Below are 17,843 nucleotides of genomic sequence, written 5' to 3'. Positions count from 1 at the left end.
CTCGAAGTCTCGTCACAATCGAAGTGCAAACTGCATATCTTTTGGCTGTATTGTCACTCGTTTGCATGAATGGCGCATAGGTTGATATCTTCCAACACCGAAATGATGTGGACCTCTGCAGCTTTTTGAATAGCCTCTAGCGCTATTGCTTGCATTCTATACTGATTTCCATAGCTTTGAAGCACCTCCTTCCCTGTGCGAGCAAAGGGGGCGGGTCAAATCAAAAGCTCCATCGTCTTCTGGTAGTGGCGGATTTCTGCAAATGCCCTTGCTATTTTTCGGCGGTGCTGCTGTTGTCTTGGGGACACTTGCACATTTGCTGGCGGGCGGCATTTAGGCTTCTTGAAAAACTCAGACTTGCATCTGTTTACATGCTCAGGGGCTGGTTCTGCAGCCTCTTCTGATTCTTCCTCTTCCCTTGGCTGCCGATCTTGTCGTGTGGGTAGAGCTCCCTGTCCTCGAGGAAATGTCTTCCCCCCAACGACCACCCGGTGTGTGCGCGGTGTTTTATCTCGCAGCCATGGTGGCTCACTCTATGATTCAAGGTCTGTATGGACCACCCGAGTCCTGGATGGTCCTGCTTGTGATTGGTGGCGCGACGGCTACTCCCTATCGGACTTTGTTGTTTGCTGGCCCTCTTCTTCTCTCCAGTGTTGGGCACGTTGCTTCATTCTCTTTCTAGGTGTTATATCTTGAGGAGGTGGAGATTCAACAGTCCTCAATGACTCTCGTGTCCTACCACCATGCCCACTACCAAAAGAGTTCCTAGAACGGCCAGGTGTTCATGGCCATTTTCTTGTGCCTTTAAGCCATGACGGCTTCTCACATCCTTGGAGAGTGTTTTTGTTGGCAGGCAGATGCTCTTTCGCGGTTTGTTTGGTGCGCGCTATTTTGTTGGTAAGAGCTCACCTGTTCTTAAGAAATGAGTGGTTTATGAGAGCATGAAATATTTATAAGGGCCCATTTAAAAAGGGCCCTGTTCACACTAATTTTTCTAAAAAAAGTATTATTTTTTAAATAAACATGTGGCTAAGAGTTGGACCCTGCGTTCACGTTTAGTGACTCGCGTAGTATCCATTTTGATCCTTGCCGCACTCTACATCGCCGCCATGCAGCATGCTTGGTGGGACCTTGCGACATTTTCCACTTGTTGCTATGCTCTTGACGACTCCATTTCCGCACTTCAATAGCAATCTTGGATTGTCGCGCACGCTCCATTGTGAGCTTACGAGAAAATGTTGTGCGAAAAAATCAGTTGAACATCTCCTCCTAATAATTGAATTGCACCATTCCACCACCATGTCGAGTATTTTTGAAGTACACTCCCCTTGCCTTATAATGGGACTTCTCCATGCCTTGAGTGCTAAAAATTTCAAGCGATCCATACTTGTGCATAAAAAATGCACCATGCGCAAACAAGATATGTTGTTCACATGAGTAAACGATCCACATTATTAAATAAAAACAATCCCTTGTAATGAATACACCATGTAAAATGACTTACTATGTAATGTGTGATGTTATTTTCACCCCAAGAAAGGGTGAAGGCCTTGGTAAAATCCACCAAGGCTTCTTGAAATGATTGGCGTTGTTCTTCTGTTGTGCTGTTAAGGCCCATAAGCTTGACCATTTTATCAAAATGTGCCCAAAATTGTTTGCGCTTGTTTGCAAGCTCGCCATTTGAATCATTGTCAGTAGTAGCTTTGTATAACTCCTTCCAAAGCTCCCAAAGGTTACCTGCCTGCTGGTTGGAGCTGTTTTGAGCATCATATCGACCTGGCTTTCCTTGGGAAACTTTCTTCAAAAAGTGTTTAGCTTTTTGTCCACTCATTGACACTTGTTGAGCAATTTTATGGGCCTCCCCTGTGTTCTTTGCAGCAACGATAGACACATTTCCACCGTGACAGCCAATGGAATTCAAGAGTACTTCCACTCTTTCGATCGCTTCCTTGGACTTTTCCAACGTTTTCATTGTGAAAGCATAGTCAATGTGGAGCTTCAATAGCCTATCAAAAATGCGCATGAATGCGTGTAATGTACAAAAATGTACATTCGATAGAGGAAATAGAAAGATTGGATTCCAAGCGTGGTCCTTTTGATCACGGTCTGGGGCATTGAGCATGGGACATCTCAGAATAGACACTTCCCATTCTCTACCTTCATCTCCGACATCACGACAATCTAACCCTTGTTCTCCATGCCCTTGCCATGGAAGCATGGAACCGACCTTTGCAGTGCTCTTATGTGATTTTTGTCCATTAGGTTTGTACCCTCGAGTGCAAAATGGACAAGGCATGAGAGAAGAAGCCCCTTGTTTGTAGCCAAGCAAACACTTTATGGTCTTCAAATCCCCACCTAAGTGCCACTCCACATCATAACTACCAAAACCCTCAATATCCAACTTCTGACCTGCAATTTGGGAGTGTATTAATTCTGTGATCCATGGATTTCTCTCAAAAATCCATGAAAGTACTCCATTGGTCTCTTTGGTCACCTCAATAGCACCCAACCACCAAATATCTTTCTCTGATTGCACGCTAAAAGATGGGGTGGGAGATGGCTCGCTTGAATCCCTTCTCTTGGTTTGCAGAAGGGCCTCGTTCATTAGAGTGACACTTAGCCTCTCTAACCTTCGGCCTTTCACTATTTGACACTCATCGAGTTTCAGCACAAAAGCGACTTTTGTGCCAAGCACTACAAAATAAATAGTGCTAAGACCTTAAACTTCAAAGTCTATGATAAGAATAATACCAAAAAAAAAAGTAAAGTGTGTCACCTTCTTCAGGTAACTTGTAAAATCTAAGCATGGCTTCTTGAAGCCTTCTAAGATCCACGAAAATATTGTTCCACACTGTGTAAGGAAAGCCCTTCTCTGAAGTTCTTATGGATTGTTTCTTACCTTTTATCCTTGTCTTTGTAGCGCACGAAGCATAAAGGGAAGTTGGCATTGTGTCCTCAATGTGTAGGTATGTCCCAATGCGGGAGAACACATCTTCGTTTGTGGCCTTCTTTGCGAGCTTGACCTTGTGAGGAACGAGAAATAGGTTTTCCACAATGCCATGTTCTTTGAGGGCATCCTTTAGGAGTTGAAAAATAGCCTGATAGGCTTATCACAAGCTTGTTGAACGTCATCGTTACTAACCACATTTCTTAATTTACGCATAAGGTCCTTGGTGAATGCATCCTTGATGTGCTTACCTCCAGGTGATTTAAGATAGAAATCACGTCCTGGGTATTGAGACAACTAGTGAGAAGGTTGACTCAATCATCTTGGTTTCTTCCACCGCATGCCTCCTGGATGAAGTTTCTAGCAACAAATAAACATAAATGTTAGAAAATAGTGTGAAGTAAGAATGCATCATGCAAGTAAAGACCAAATCACCTTGTGCCTGTAACTCGTCGTTTGCGTGCTCCTTCCGAATGTGCAAGAGTTTCAATGGATGAATATGTGCGTTTGCGTTCCCTTGCACCAAGGGGTGTTTCTTTCAAGTATGTGATGGTGTTGGTAAGCTTCTGGATGTGGAACTCCTTTTCTTGCATTTGTTGTTCAAGAGTTTTAACTACCCTCTCCGAAGAGGCAACACTCTCTTATAATGCCATCGTCTTGAGGTGAAGAGCTTGACATTCGTGCATCCACATATGCAAAGAAGCACCTGCACCCATACACAACTGCTTGCAATAGCCTAACAAGCCTGCTTCTCCCCTCCCAAGAAATTGAAGAAATGTGGAAAGGCTATTAAACGATGGATGGAAGCGACTTATAGGATCGTAAGGGTACAAATGGCCATCCATCCAAATGTCAACATTGGTCTCACAAGCGGTGCGACGTTCCTGTGATGACCTTTGATCACGCTCACTGGTGGTCTTCGGTGCAAATGTCGTGGGTAAGCGAATATGTATGCTTTTGGTGTGCGGACTACATGGTGGTGGAAGCAAACCATTTGTGATGTCTGTGAGCACCATGGAAGTTGTTGCGTGAGGAAGCAAATGATGAAAAGATAGAGGGGGAAGGGTAGAGAGGTTGAGGAAGATGGGAGGAGAGAAGGAGGGAGGGTGGGGAGGGAGAGATTGGGGAGGAGGAGGAAGGTAGGGAAAGGGAGGGAGAGGAGAGGGAGAGGGAGGGAGGAGGGAGGAGGAGGAGAGAACAAAATGTTTATTACTTTTTGGGAGCAAAGATTTTTGAAAAAATGGACTTTCTAAGCTTGTGGGTTAAAAAATGGGTCAAAAAATGAATTTTGGATATGTATATATGTTGGAGGGAGTGTTAAGTAAAAAACAAGTAAAAATGATTTTTTTTAAAAAAAGTCAAGTTTTGACTCTTTGTGACCCACGTTTTTGCTGATGTGGACACACCCCTATGCTTCCTTCACTTTAATAAAAGCTAGAGAGAGAAAGTAACCCTTTAGGTCCACATCCTGCATTTGTCTAAAAAAAGGCTAGAAAAGCCTACTCAAAACTACCTTCTTCAATGCCCTTGCCCCCTAAACCCCACACAACATTAGCCTTAATCCCTAAAAATTAGGATTCCTTACAATGCCCATGCAAGGTTCATATTTCTCCTAATGAAAATGAAAATGAAGTAAGCAGAGCAATCAGAAGAATATGTCATCATTGACATACCTAAAGAATCGACAAAAGCTATTTCAAAAAGCAGACTCCAGAAAAAGTGCAAATGAAAGTAGATGAAGGAGAAAAGTTTCCAAGTTCAACGACAAATTTTCAACAAAAACAGGGACAAAGACAAAAATTGATTGTCTCCTATGATGATCAAATTCAGCATATGCGGAGAAACAGGACACAATATCACATGTTCAGCTAAGATAGATCCAAAAGCAAAAAAAAATCTAATGACTTATAGAATGTGGATCATGATGGGAAAGCCACCAATCATAGAGCTAGAGAAGATTGTGTATACAAGTTCAAAAATTCGGATTCCTAGCTTCGGAGTGGCAGAAGCTGTACTCAAGTTGAGTACCGGGGAGTATAAGGATACTTTCCATATAATCGACTCCCATCATATCAAAGAGAGTCTGATCCTGACAAAAAGCTGGAGGAACATCTTCTTTCGACAACAACCAAAAGCTTCAACAACGACAACAGTAAGAGTTCATGAAGCTCCTCAAATCCATGCGAAGAAAAAATCGCCAACCATCGCGAAAAAGAGTAAAGCAAAAGTAAATGCTGAAGGAGATCAACCTTGCAAGACAACTTTACCTTCAACGAGCCTCCATCAAACTTCTCACGAAGCCTCTACATCGAGAGACAACTCATTGACAATGCAATGGAAACTGAAGCAAAAAGTCTATCAACCAAAGTTTCCATCACAAAAAAGCATTAAGAAGAAGCCAAAGGGAATAAACCAAATGTTAGTATTTAAAGAGCACATCCATGTCAAAGACCCAATTTGGATACATGAAGCACAAGCTCAACCACAACAACAAAAAGTGACAAGGTGGGTAGTATCAAATGAGTCAATCACTACTCAAGGCTACTTCCAAGGAAATGCTAATGTTTGGGCCAAAAAGCCTAAAGTAACAGCTTGGACCTACCCACCTCAACCAACGAGTCCTACAAAGAACAAGACGTTCTATCAATGAAAGATAAACAAATCAACCAGGAGAAAGAACTACCACAAAAGGCAAAAGCAAAAATCAAAACAACGAGAAATACGAAAAGTATGGGTGTCGAAGTCAAACCTTAACGAAGCTACACAACACAAACGTGTGAATCAGCGGATGATTCCAGTTAAGATACTCAAAGCACAAGGATTTTATGAAGGTAACACTCAAATATGGTTACCAAAAATTGTAGCTCAACTTGGAACAGCCAAGAGAAATCGGGCAGCATAAGCTTCTGTCCAAAAGCAAGCAAAGACAACCAACATCGACCAATGGAAGCCAAATGCAACCAAGGCTGCTGCAATCTATAGATGGATACCTCGTCATCAACTACAAAATCAAGGCTTCTACAATAGAAACAATCAGTTATGGATATCGAAGCCTAGAGTCCATCAAGTCATCAAGCGAAAGGAGAAAATGCAAAATACGGTCACACACAGACCAAAGACAAGGTGGGTTCCAAAATCGCTCATGGAAAATCAATCACAAAGTACCCCCACATCTCGAAAACCGCTTCTCATGGGAGATAAAGAAAAAGCTCTATCAGTCCCTACAAGAGCTGAAGGACTTGTTTCACAAAGCAATGTGAACATACGACAAGCAAGTCAAGAGGAGCCAAAACATGCCAGCCTACTCGATAAAATGGTGGCATCCAAAGACCAACACAATGGAAGAAGCCTAAAATTCCAGAATTTATGGAATTGGATTTCTGACCTTGAACAGGTAGGTCCAAGTCGTGATTAAAAATACAGGGAATAAAAGTCAGAGTCGAGCAGCTAAGTCACTAAGTGAGCGAGGCTTAGTCCCAAACCTTTATGTAATATTCTTTGTGATATAAGCGTTTTAGCTATTCTAGGTACTGCTCAAGCTGGAAGAGTTGAGCATAATTATGTTATGTCGCTCATGCTGGTATAGGTGAGCATAAGAGTCAAAGTCATTGTAGTATAGTGGTAAATGAAGGAGGAAGTTCAAAAGACACTCACGCACTTAATACAGTGAGGAATGAGTGGAGAAGCTTCTACATCAAAAACCCTTCTTGGAAACATGGAAGATATTGAGACGTCCTTTGATGTCACATGTGCTACATTTGTTCCTTGGAGCACCCATCAACTCCATCTCTTACACTACATGCTTTTGTTTGACAAATCTCTCATAAGCATATAGAGTGTCCCATAATTGGCACTTTCATTAGATACTCTTCCTTTGTTTCTCCCAAGCACTCACCTTGCATGACAGGTACTTCAAGTCCAAATGCTCAACTCCAATAAGAGCATATATCAAAGGCACTTTTTTACCACTGGGTTTTTTCCCTTTGGTCATCCAAGTTTTAGACCCTAATCTAGAAACCCTCATCATTGACTTCTTGTATATATTTCTTCTACATCAACAATAAGAAAATGGCTACCCAAATCAATCGACAATGACTTGGAGCAAAAACTGTAGGTCTCCATATGCTTATCAACAGCATCTTTTATCTTCAAGGGCAACAGCAAAGCTCCATAAAAAAATAGCAAGTCAAAAAATGGCCTACAATGACAAGCAATGAGAAATTCAGCAAGCGAGCTATCCCACAACAACCATACGTAGCTCAAACAGTGCTTCAACATCGGAAAGCCAAGAGTTGTTGGTGTAGGCATCCCTTTTCCAAGCTTGAGTAGATGATAAGCTTTCCATTAAAGAAGGAGAGAGAGAGTCTTCTTGCTTCACACATAAGCTAGTGTGCATGTGTGTGGAATAATGCCTTTGAAAAATCAGCCCCCTCTCTCTCTCTCTTGGTCGACCCCTCTTGTTAATTCCTCTTGCTAGCTTCCCATTGTACCCCTCCAGGCTTAGCCAATAGGATTTAAGAATTATAAGTGATAGTCTTGTGACATGTGTCCCCTTTTCCCCTTTTATGAGAGCTTTAGGTATTTAGTTAATGCAACTAAACTCGCATTGGACCCCTTTGTCTTTTGGCCAATAGGAATCAGGCAAGCCATTGGGCTGTTGAACGCTCATTGGACCCCTTGGGAGACTGTCCAATAGTCTTCTAGAGAGCTTAATTCTTATTGGTTCTTTTATTAAATGTTTTTAAATCAACTAGCCTAATTCGCATTGGTCCACCTCCATGGCCATCCAATAGGATTTGAGTGCACCTTGTGGGCATCTGGGCTAGGGAGCTGACATGTGTCCCTCATTCCCTTTGTGTAAAGGGAGAGCCTGTGAGTGTGTGTGTGTGTGTTTCTCTCTCATCCCCTACTTACAGGACTCGCCCCCTCCTATGTAGGAGTCATGAAGTTTTTTTTGTACCCACACAAAGCATTCAATTCTACTAAACTTGACCATTTGGACTTACCTTGAATTTTGGAACCTTATAATTTTGGAAGTCTTAATGGGTTGAACCCTTTTGCATCCCATTGTTGCACATTGCTCTTTTCCATATGGCCCCCCCTTTGATTCCTACTATGGCCGGTCTGCCAGCTTAACCAATATTCTAGCTTTTTCTCCCCTTGCAATTCCCCATATTAAATGATCAGTTTAACATGAGAAAATCATTTAGGAGAATTAGATATTAGTTATTAGGACAAAGACAATGGCACTATCACACACTACAACTACTTCTACGAGGAGGACACTGCATGTTCATCTTAGGCAAAATGTCAGATGCATAGCCTTCCTAAAAGCACAACTATAAGGGTCAACAATTGGAGTCATGTATTTTAGGGATTTATGTCCCTTTTTTTTTGGCAAAACTCACAAATATGAGTGAGATTAAAGTTAAAATATCAAAAAATTACATGCCAAGCCCTGCTCATAAACCAAGCCAAGGCATCCAATAGACCATAGAGAATCTCAAAATGAAACTACCAAACATAGAGTACCGTCAAGAGGCTGCCACGGATTCCATCAAAGCTACCACCCTTGAAGGAAACCCCCCCAAGAAATCAACTATTGCATCTTAGTTGTTCTTAAACAAGTTCTTTATGACTCTAGTACGTTGTGCTCTAGTACGTTGTGCTGAGGTTTCTAATTCTGACCATCCCCCTAGAAATTTGGATGCTTATGATTTACTTCTCATCGAGAAAGGAAGCATAAATTGTTACCAATTATGCTTTTAATGAGAATGTGCTTTAAAGGCCATTTTGATCATAAAATCAAAACATGCAGGACAATTTCACGATCGAGAATCTATCCTTGGATGTAAAGTTTGTGAAGGCCAAGTACTCGCTTTCTAAGGTTAAATATTTTGCATGTCTTTTTGCTAAATTATAGCATGCATGTCAAGTTTGGTTAGAAAATAATGAAAAGAGGCTATTAAAAGAGGCCAAAAGCTTTAAACAAAGAGAAGCAAGGGCATTTTTGCATGTAGAGGACTGTCTCCTTTAGAGAAATAGGTTGTGCAATAGGGTAGAAGAGCCAGGATAGAGACGCCCAAATCTTGGCGCCTCTAAAACGAGCTATGCATGGCCATTCGAGGCGGAAGAGGGTGCACCTGGTGCATCATGACTTCACGCATTTGTAGCAAAAGAACACGCCGCGAATGGTGCTCCACAGCTCATACGCGATAGGAAATTCAAAAAGCTTTGTAACAAAAGGCGGGGCGAATAAGCAGACCCTCAGGGGGGTAAATAGAGAAGCGCATGCCAACAAGGATTGAACCTATGCCTATGCAAATGAATGCTCAACACCTCTACAGTAAGCCAACCAATTCCGGTTGTGTTGTGTACTTCAACTGGTCCCGACTACTATAAAAGTAATGGGGGTGGATTGGTCCTTACACATGACCCTCATTTTTTAATGATGCCTCTACCCCTACAACCCTTCACAAAAAGAATCCATAACTTGAGCTTTGGTTGTCAAAATCGTGCAACCCATGACTTAAATGAAAGCTCTATGCATCTAAGGTATTGTGCTATTTTCCATGCATGAACCATTCGTGAAACTCTATAAGTAAAACTCTTTTAAAGAGAAGCATGCCTATTTTGTAGCGGCATTTTCTTGTCAAGCATTCTGACCATTCTCAAAGAAGACGATCAAGAATCTATTTTTCCATGCATGAACCGTTCATGAAATGGCAAGTGGGATAGAGTTTTGGTAACTTGAGTTTGTGAATATGTTCAAACATTGTAGGTAACTATATGAGCAACCAAATGCGGAAAAAATGCCATTTTATGGTTCACTCCCATGTATATCCTCTTTTTTTACTATTAAGATTGTGTGCAATGAGCTCAAAAGTTGGCCATTCGCAAAGGGAGAGATCTTCAAGATATCAAGCTAGAAATGGACGGGAAATTTTACACATGAGTGGATATGTGATATGTTCAACCATGCATTTCAACATGGTATGCCTTGTGATTGGAGTACTAATTGGATCAAGCCTTTGCATAAAGGAGGGGATGTATAAATATAAACAACTATGGGACTATAATGATTGGGTCTCTATGGCAAAGTTTGGATACATAATGGAGATAAAATTGAGTGATTGGATTGAAGAGAATGGCAAGCGTCTCTCTCTCTCTCTCTCTCTCTCTCTCTCTCTCTCTCTCTCTCTCTTTGCAAGCTTACCTTGCACCTGCCTTCACACGCCTGTGGGTCATCCCTCGGACACCAACGCATGTCTGCCTTGCAACCACCTCCACAACCTGTAGCAAATCCATGCCAAGATCCCCTATTTAGAGGTTGCAAGCTCATCACAATCATCCAGGCGCTCATGTCTCCGTGTCGTTTAACTGCTCGAGCTTGCTCCTCACTGCCATCACGATCGTCCTCTTTCCCCCCCCTCCCCCCCCTCTCTCCAAGCCCTTCCTTGTCCTGACGCATAATTGCTCTTTTGGTCACATGAGCACATCCCTTCAAGTTGCAAGTGTACGTGATTGCATTTGGAGAGACACCCTCTCTCCATATCTGCAAAAAACAACTCTCTCTCTTTTGTCTCTGCATGCATCGCCTCCTACTTGCATTAACCAGCTTTCTTCCTGCTTGTCGTGGAGAGAGACACAAAGCAATGCTGCCTCCCATCATCACAGGTCCTGCCATGAGCATGGTCTATCATGCTCATTGCTTTCATCCAATGAAGGAGCTCCCTGCCTCGCGCTCGTCACATCTCCTGCCATGCTTGCATTGGAGCTCACTCACGCCATTGCTACTTGCTATAAAAATCCCCCACATCCCCCCCCCCAGCGCCCTTGACTGAACCTTCTACCGTGCTCGCATCCTCTGCCCCTCCTTGCACCTTCTCCCCCTTTCTGCATCCTCTATCCCACCTTGGACACGTCGCGCACCTTCTCCCTTGCTCCATGGAGCCACGATGTGCACTGTGAAAGAAACACAAACATACAACTACTCACCTCACAGGGCAATGGCCCTCCTATGTCGTGCTCTCTCTCTCTCTCTCTCTCTCTCTTTGTGTGTGTGTGTGTGTGTGTGTGTGAGAGAGAGAGAGAGAGAGAGACAAATCAGGTTGTAGAACTCACTCGCCGGATCAACATTCTTGTGACACGTGGCCAACGGAGGGGTCCGAATTCCTCCCCGCTTTATATATAGTATAAATAGATATTTCCTTCTTCTCTCTCTCCAGTTTTATATTTTTCTCTTTCTCTCTCTAGATTTATATCCTCCCACTCTCTCTCTCTAGCTTTATATCCTCTCTCTCTCTCTCTCTCTCTCTCTCTCTCTCTCTCTCTCTCTCTCCCTCCCTCCAATCTATTGGCTTCTCTCTTTCTCTATCTATCTATTTCTTCTTGTTTTTTCGACACACCAAAGGGGCCATAGGGGTAGGTGCTTATCCCTTCCAAATATTAGCCATGTTACATGGTTGGGCAAGGGCCGTGTACAATCGGGCAAGAGCCTCGCATAAGCATCTCCATGGCCACCTAATTGATGCACCACGTGCTGGAAATGACGGAGAGAACTCGTAGCAATCAGCTAGGAACCTCCTCCTCGGGTGACCCACCTCAAGAGGAGGATGCACTCAAGTGTCCAAGGGCAAGGACCCTAGCAACATGAACACCAGATGAGCACAAGGTGTCCCTTTGAGTGTGACCCAAGGGGAGATTTGAACCCACAACCCGCAGGTTGAGAGGCCAAATCCTTACCGTTAGACCAACTATTTCTGTTTCTCTTCCTACTTTGTACATTCCATCTCTCTCTCTCTCTCTCTCTCTCTCTCTCTCTCTCTCTCTCTCTCTCTCTCTCTCTCTCTTGCAGTCGTTTTTTGACCTAGCTGACAATATTTCACTGTTTTGACCATAACTTCTTCATCCGCACTCCGATTTGGGTGATCTATAGCCTCAATTGAAGAGCACGACGCCCTCTATGCATTGATGTAAAAACAGAACTTTTCAAAGTTATGAAATGTGTTTTTGTAAGAGCATTTTCAAAATGAACAAGTTTAAAAAAGTTGACTCTCATTTCTTATTTTACATACAATGTCTTTCGGCACACACAAGGGTTCTTCTTCTTCAACAAGGTCCACAAACATTGTAGAAAATGATTCAAAATCTCCGAAGTGTGGAGATAGCAACACAACCACTCAATCAATGACATTGAAAACCATGATCATGGAGTACTTGGTATCGTTGCAAAAGACCGTAAATTGTCCTTGATAATAGTTGGATCTATTTGAGGGATACAATTTTTTTTTTAATGTGAAGATCGCACTATTAAGCAACAAAATATGTGTCGCAAGGCATATGAGGAAAAGAATAAAAAAAACAAGGAGATCTCTCATGAACAAAATGTGCCCAAGGAGGAGGAAAGTTCCTCAAGCAAATAGGAATGTGCGACCTATGAGGCCGAGTTACAATTGAAAATATGCTTTTGGAACTGTAATGAATACCCATGGAATATGGGGGTTGGCATTGGTAAACTAACAAGCAAAGCTGATGTTGTACTTCTTGTTGAAACTTGGGAGCATAATACACAAAGGATTAACGGCTTGGGGGATTACAATGTACATTCATTGATGTGGTCAAAGAATCTCAAGCAACAAAGAGGGCAAGAAGAGATAGCATGTATGGTTAAGAAAGAATTGGAAGATTTTGTATCAATTGTGAAAGATGAGAAGTACAAATGTTATCTATGGCTAAAAATTAGGGGGGAAGGGGTTTTGGGGTTTTTTTTTTTGTATATTTTTGCTTTCTAAGGGAAACCTTTGTTGTGTTGGGTTAAGGAGACTTTTATTGTTTTCAATGCATGATGGAGACTTACTTTAAATGTTTATTTCATTTTCATTTCATATCCTAATATGTCTTGACTTTTTGGCTTGCTAAAGCCTTAGTGTTGGGCTCGCTTGGGCGTCCTACAACCTATGGCGTCCATGTGGAGGTTGTACTTTGCACAGCTTTAAAGGCTTAGAGATACTCGGCGAAGCGACGGTACTCAGCGACTAGGGCTACCCTGCACGTCTTTGATATGGTGCTTATAGGCGTGCGACAATAGGTGTATCGTGTCCCTGCAGGTGAACTCGCGAGCCTCTGCAAGCTGTGCAAGCAATCCAACGTTGCAATAAATGCAGTCAAGAAGAGTGAGTAAACCCCTGCAAGCAGAATTTCGCATGGCATCGCGTGGGAAAAGAAGAAAGTATTGGGCTTTGGGCTGCAGGCGCGGGCTGCAGGTGCGCGCAATGTAAAGGAGTCCCCTCACTCTGTCGTCTTCTGCACGCTGTCCACGCGTTTGTGGACGTGATTGCAAGCTTTTCCACTTGCCGTCTGCCAGAGGGAGGGAGCGCGCACGTCAGGCGAATCTTTTATGCCTTGGCTTCAGTGTTCGAGAAAAATCATTTTCACAAACATACAAAAATCCCTCGAAGGCAAATTTGAACCGGAAATTTTACAATTCTAGCCAGTATTTTTGCAAAATTACACTTTTTTTCATGTATTTTAAGCAGAATTTTCTCCTTCTTGCCCTCCCCGCAACCGGCTACTTTGAATTTGCAACCGGCTCAACGCTAAGCTGAGGCACATTTTTCCCGAACACTGCTTGGCTTAGTTAGCCTTATTTAAAAATAACATTATTTCTATTTTATTGAAAAGATGTTCTTATCTTTGTGTCTTTCCAGGCTCTACCTGATAAAATGTTTTTTTATCGTTGTGCTACTGAATTATGCAGCGTTTAAAAGACCAGAAACGGGGTTAAATTTGCCTCGCAAAATACGAAAACAGGTTTTTGAAGGTTTGCTATTGCTAAAGTAAATATTTTCACTTTTCTCAACGCCTATATAGGCCTATCTGGCTTCTTGGCGAAAGTAGTCGGGATTCTGCAAATCTGTAGGTTGGTCCTTAGCCGAAAATGAGGAAATTATTAGATGGTGTACATAGTAGAAAAGAAAGCACGGGAGCGTTTCTGCATTGGACCCGACGCCGGGGGAGCCACCCACGCGCTCATTTCAACCGCCAAAAGCCCCCACCGCCTACCGAGTGCCCCACTGCCTCTGTAATTGTAGCGTTAATGGGGACCATTCCTAGAATTTCTTTCCACTCTTTTTTTTGACCTGCTAAAGTGTTGGGCACAAGGGCTCATTTCAGCCGCCAACAGCCCCCACCGCCTACCGAGCGCCCCACGGCATCTATAAGTGTAGCGTTAACGGGGACCATTCCTGGAATTTCTTTCCACTCTTTTTTTTGACCTGCTAAAGCGTTGGGCTTAGTGTTGGGAACAAGGGGAAAAGGAGAAATTCCGCTCAAAAATAGAGGAAAATAGTGTTAAAAACCTAAAAAATTAAGGTAATTTTCTAAATTTTCCTCTTTGCAAAAATAAGGAAAGGTATTTTGCATGTTTGGGAAAATGGTTTTTCCCGAATATTGCATGTCGTTTTCGATTTCGAAAATGCTGTGAATCTCAAAAGAGAGATAGTGTTTCGTTGTAGGCATTGTCAAGGGAAAATGTGTCTCAACTGAATACCATGCCGTTTTTTATTTTGAAAATCTTGTCAACCTCAAAAGAGAGAAAAATAATGTAAAAACGCAAAAAATAGTACCTAATTTTTCAAAATTTCCTCTCGAAAAATTTTGTTAGGGAGAAATGTGGCTTGACCTAATACCATACTGTTTTCAATTTTGAAAATGCTCTCAACCCCAAAAGAGAGAAAAATAGTGTAAAAACCCATCAAAAAATTAGCATAGTGTTTAGAATTTCTCGGCATTTTTGGCATTCAAAATGGTATGGTGTTAACCCGAGGCATATTTTCCCCAAATATTGCTTGGCAATGTCCAGGCTATGGTATGAAAATATTTCAAGAGAAAACTTCAAAAAATTAGACTATTTTTTAAATATTTTAACACTATTTTTGTATAATTTGGGATAGCACTTCTCCTTTTTCCATGCCCTCAATCGGTAGTTTTAAAATTGGAAACGGCACGATATTAAGACGACACATATTTTCCCCGAACACTAGAGAGGAATTTCAAAAAATTAGGCTACTTTACAAAATTTCAACACTATTTTTTGTCTATTCTAGGGCAACGTTTTTCCTTTTTCCCAAATACTATCGTGCCCTCGAGCGGCGTTTTCAAAATTGAAACCGGCACACTATCAAGACGACACACAATTTACGATGAGTATTGGTTTTCGAAAATCTTTTCCCGACCAAGTGCTCAGGAAAAATCATTTTCTCGAGCATGCAAATTTCTTTTCGCTGAGTTTCTCAAGGGAAAATTTTAGGCTCGTTCATTCGTTATTTCTATGGTGTTCAACACATGAGTGTGGTGGGAACGCTAGACCACCAACACACACTTGTCCACTAGTTCATTAATCCCTTTGAATTTGATGTCACCTGTTGTATGTGTCTAAATATGTCAAATCCATTTGATAAATGTGATAGTAGGTTAGCTTTAAGATATAGTGTACCGTTGAGAAAGGCAAGGGAGCTTGTAGTATATAAGTGGGCTTGTTGCTTCAAAAATCAGTTCAAAAACATTCCTCTCCCTTAATTATCCTAAGATGCTTGTGACTGTGTGAAGTATTATTTGCATGAACTTATTCATCCTTTAGCTAAAGCAAGTGCTTTACCCTTTGCTTCTTTTGAACACAGCAAGTAATAATTGTGTGAACATTATTTACCATCCTCTCTTAATATGGCTGCCTCTTCTTCCTCGCGAAATCCACTCGATGGACATTATGATGGCTACGATGACAACGTTGAACCTATGTGCGATGAATCTAGTGATGTTCGCTCGATGGAGTTTGAAAATGGTGACTCAATAGCTTGCTAACTTATAGAAAATGGTTGATATGTGCTTGGGAATAATGTGACTTTCCTTTTTGTTTTTACAGAGTTACAAAAGATAGTGCATCGTGATACAGCTGCATCTTTTTTGGGACCCGATAGTGCCCTCGTTCTTGATCATGTGTCTCCACTCCGCACAAGGAGCGCTTCGAGCCTACCTAAGGTTGATGTTTCTTCTTCTCTTGGCGTTGGGCCCAAATCCCTCAAGTGTGTGGAACAAAGTGGGGCAATAGCACATACACTTTCCAAGACGTGTGAGGCGACAACGGAACTAAGTAAGACTTGCTTGCACCACAAAGATATTGTATTGTTGTATCCAATACTAGCATAAATTTAAATTTGTAAGATTTTTGAATTATTTTCTCACATATTTCACTAGTTTTTCTTCTCTTTACTATGGTTTGCAACCAGGTAGTCTCCATTTTCAACTAGCTCAAAGCTAAGCTGAGTCAATCCTTTCTTGAACAATGATTCTACTTAAACTCAATCTAATGATTTTTATCACGTTCTAATTATTTTAGAAAGCCATTGTGATTCTTGCACTTGTTTATTATCGTCCTCGATGGACAAATATGACCTGTAGGACCAAAGGTACATGTGATTTTTTATTATCGTTTTGGGTGGTCAAATATGATGTATGGGACCAAAAGATACATGTGATGAACTATATGGATAAGTGACTCTCAATGCTCAAGGATTATGTGACGAGACACAGTGGAGAGCCCACGCTATGGCTGGAGCGGAATGTAGTAGTATAGGTCATGGCTGAAAATGTGAGAAACAGTTTCAAAATTCGAAGGTGAATTCTTTTCAATCTAATTCATCACAAATATGAATGTGTTCATGATGCTCAATAAAAAGTCTACCAAGTACTACAAACCATCAAGTTTGCAATTCTTGAAGTTTAGTATGAACTATGCTCTTTTTTTTCCCCAGTAAAAGCATCAGATTTTGTATTAAGAGGGAGAGATCAAAAGCCATTTGAACAGGTCAAAACGTTGAGAGTATCGGTGTCCCAAACGGCAAATACCCTAGGTGTCAATGGCAGGAAGATGACATTCCTCATCTGTTCAAAGCTTTGGGCTTTATTCCTTCTTTGGGCTTTGTTCCCTCTTGGAGTCGGTTAGTCTTAGGGAATTCCATAAATCAGCTTTTGCAAGGAGAGATGCAACAGATTGTTTGATCAAGCTTACCAAAGTCCATGTATGAGAGTTCCTTGTTCTGGTTTGAACTTGCAGACAAGTTGAAGCTCGAGAAGTTTCAACTCTACAATATCAACAATCAACACGATAGTGTCAAACGAATGATAATCGACACTAGAGTTGTAGATGCCAAGATGGTCGGACAAATTGCCAATGCTGAGAGACTTATTTCTAGAATTGACGATGTTATTCAAGCCTTGCCTTGAGGTGTTTTTGATCCAATTTGAGAACAGCTATTTATCAACTACGTAGCTTGGGAGTGTACCGTCCTTTTGGATATTGTAATATTTTAAACTATGCTCTTGAACATGTAGTTTTGTGTGCCAAAGAACTCTATGACAAGCCTAGGACTTCAGACATATATGTTACAAAGAGGAAACCAAGATACCAAGCTACCACTTGGGTGATAAAGAAAGAGAGAGACTAGAATAGCTGCTTAACTGCCTTATCAGCAGCTTCACACCCCACAATTGTGGCCTTCATATCACCTGTATGACCCACCATGTCCCCATTTGGAAGATTCATCCGCACCTACAAGCACAAATAGCCTGATACGACATCAATCAAGAAGAAAATTCTTAACCATGAACTTGTAAATGTTATTGAAGTCTACCTAATCATACTTGCCACCTAAAATTGCATCCCTGGCTCTCTCACCAATTTGGAGGGATTTCATGCCAGGCTTTTCATTAAAAGTGATACCTTGGTCACTCTGTATCTCCACATAGGTCTCTAGCTTGCTATCAAATAAGCATGATCGATTCCCATTCCAGAAGAATGTAACATGTCCAAACTTCACTGTCTCGCTGTCTCAAGCAC

At 41.7% G+C, this 17,843-nt stretch overlaps 1 pseudogene; it reads right to left on the bottom strand.

Annotated features, from left to right (window-relative positions):
* LOC147425265 (2,3-bisphosphoglycerate-independent phosphoglycerate mutase-like) overlaps positions 1-17,843 on the bottom strand; it is a 52,116-nt pseudogene that overhangs the window by 33,461 nt on the left and 812 nt on the right.

Source organism: Adiantum capillus-veneris, chromosome 25 (assembly GCF_014529385.1).
Source record: "Adiantum capillus-veneris isolate H3 chromosome 25, ASM1452938v2, whole genome shotgun sequence".
Lineage (NCBI taxonomy): Eukaryota > Viridiplantae > Streptophyta > Polypodiopsida > Polypodiales > Pteridaceae > Adiantum > Adiantum capillus-veneris.
This window is presented reverse-complemented; position numbering and strand designations above follow the sequence as displayed.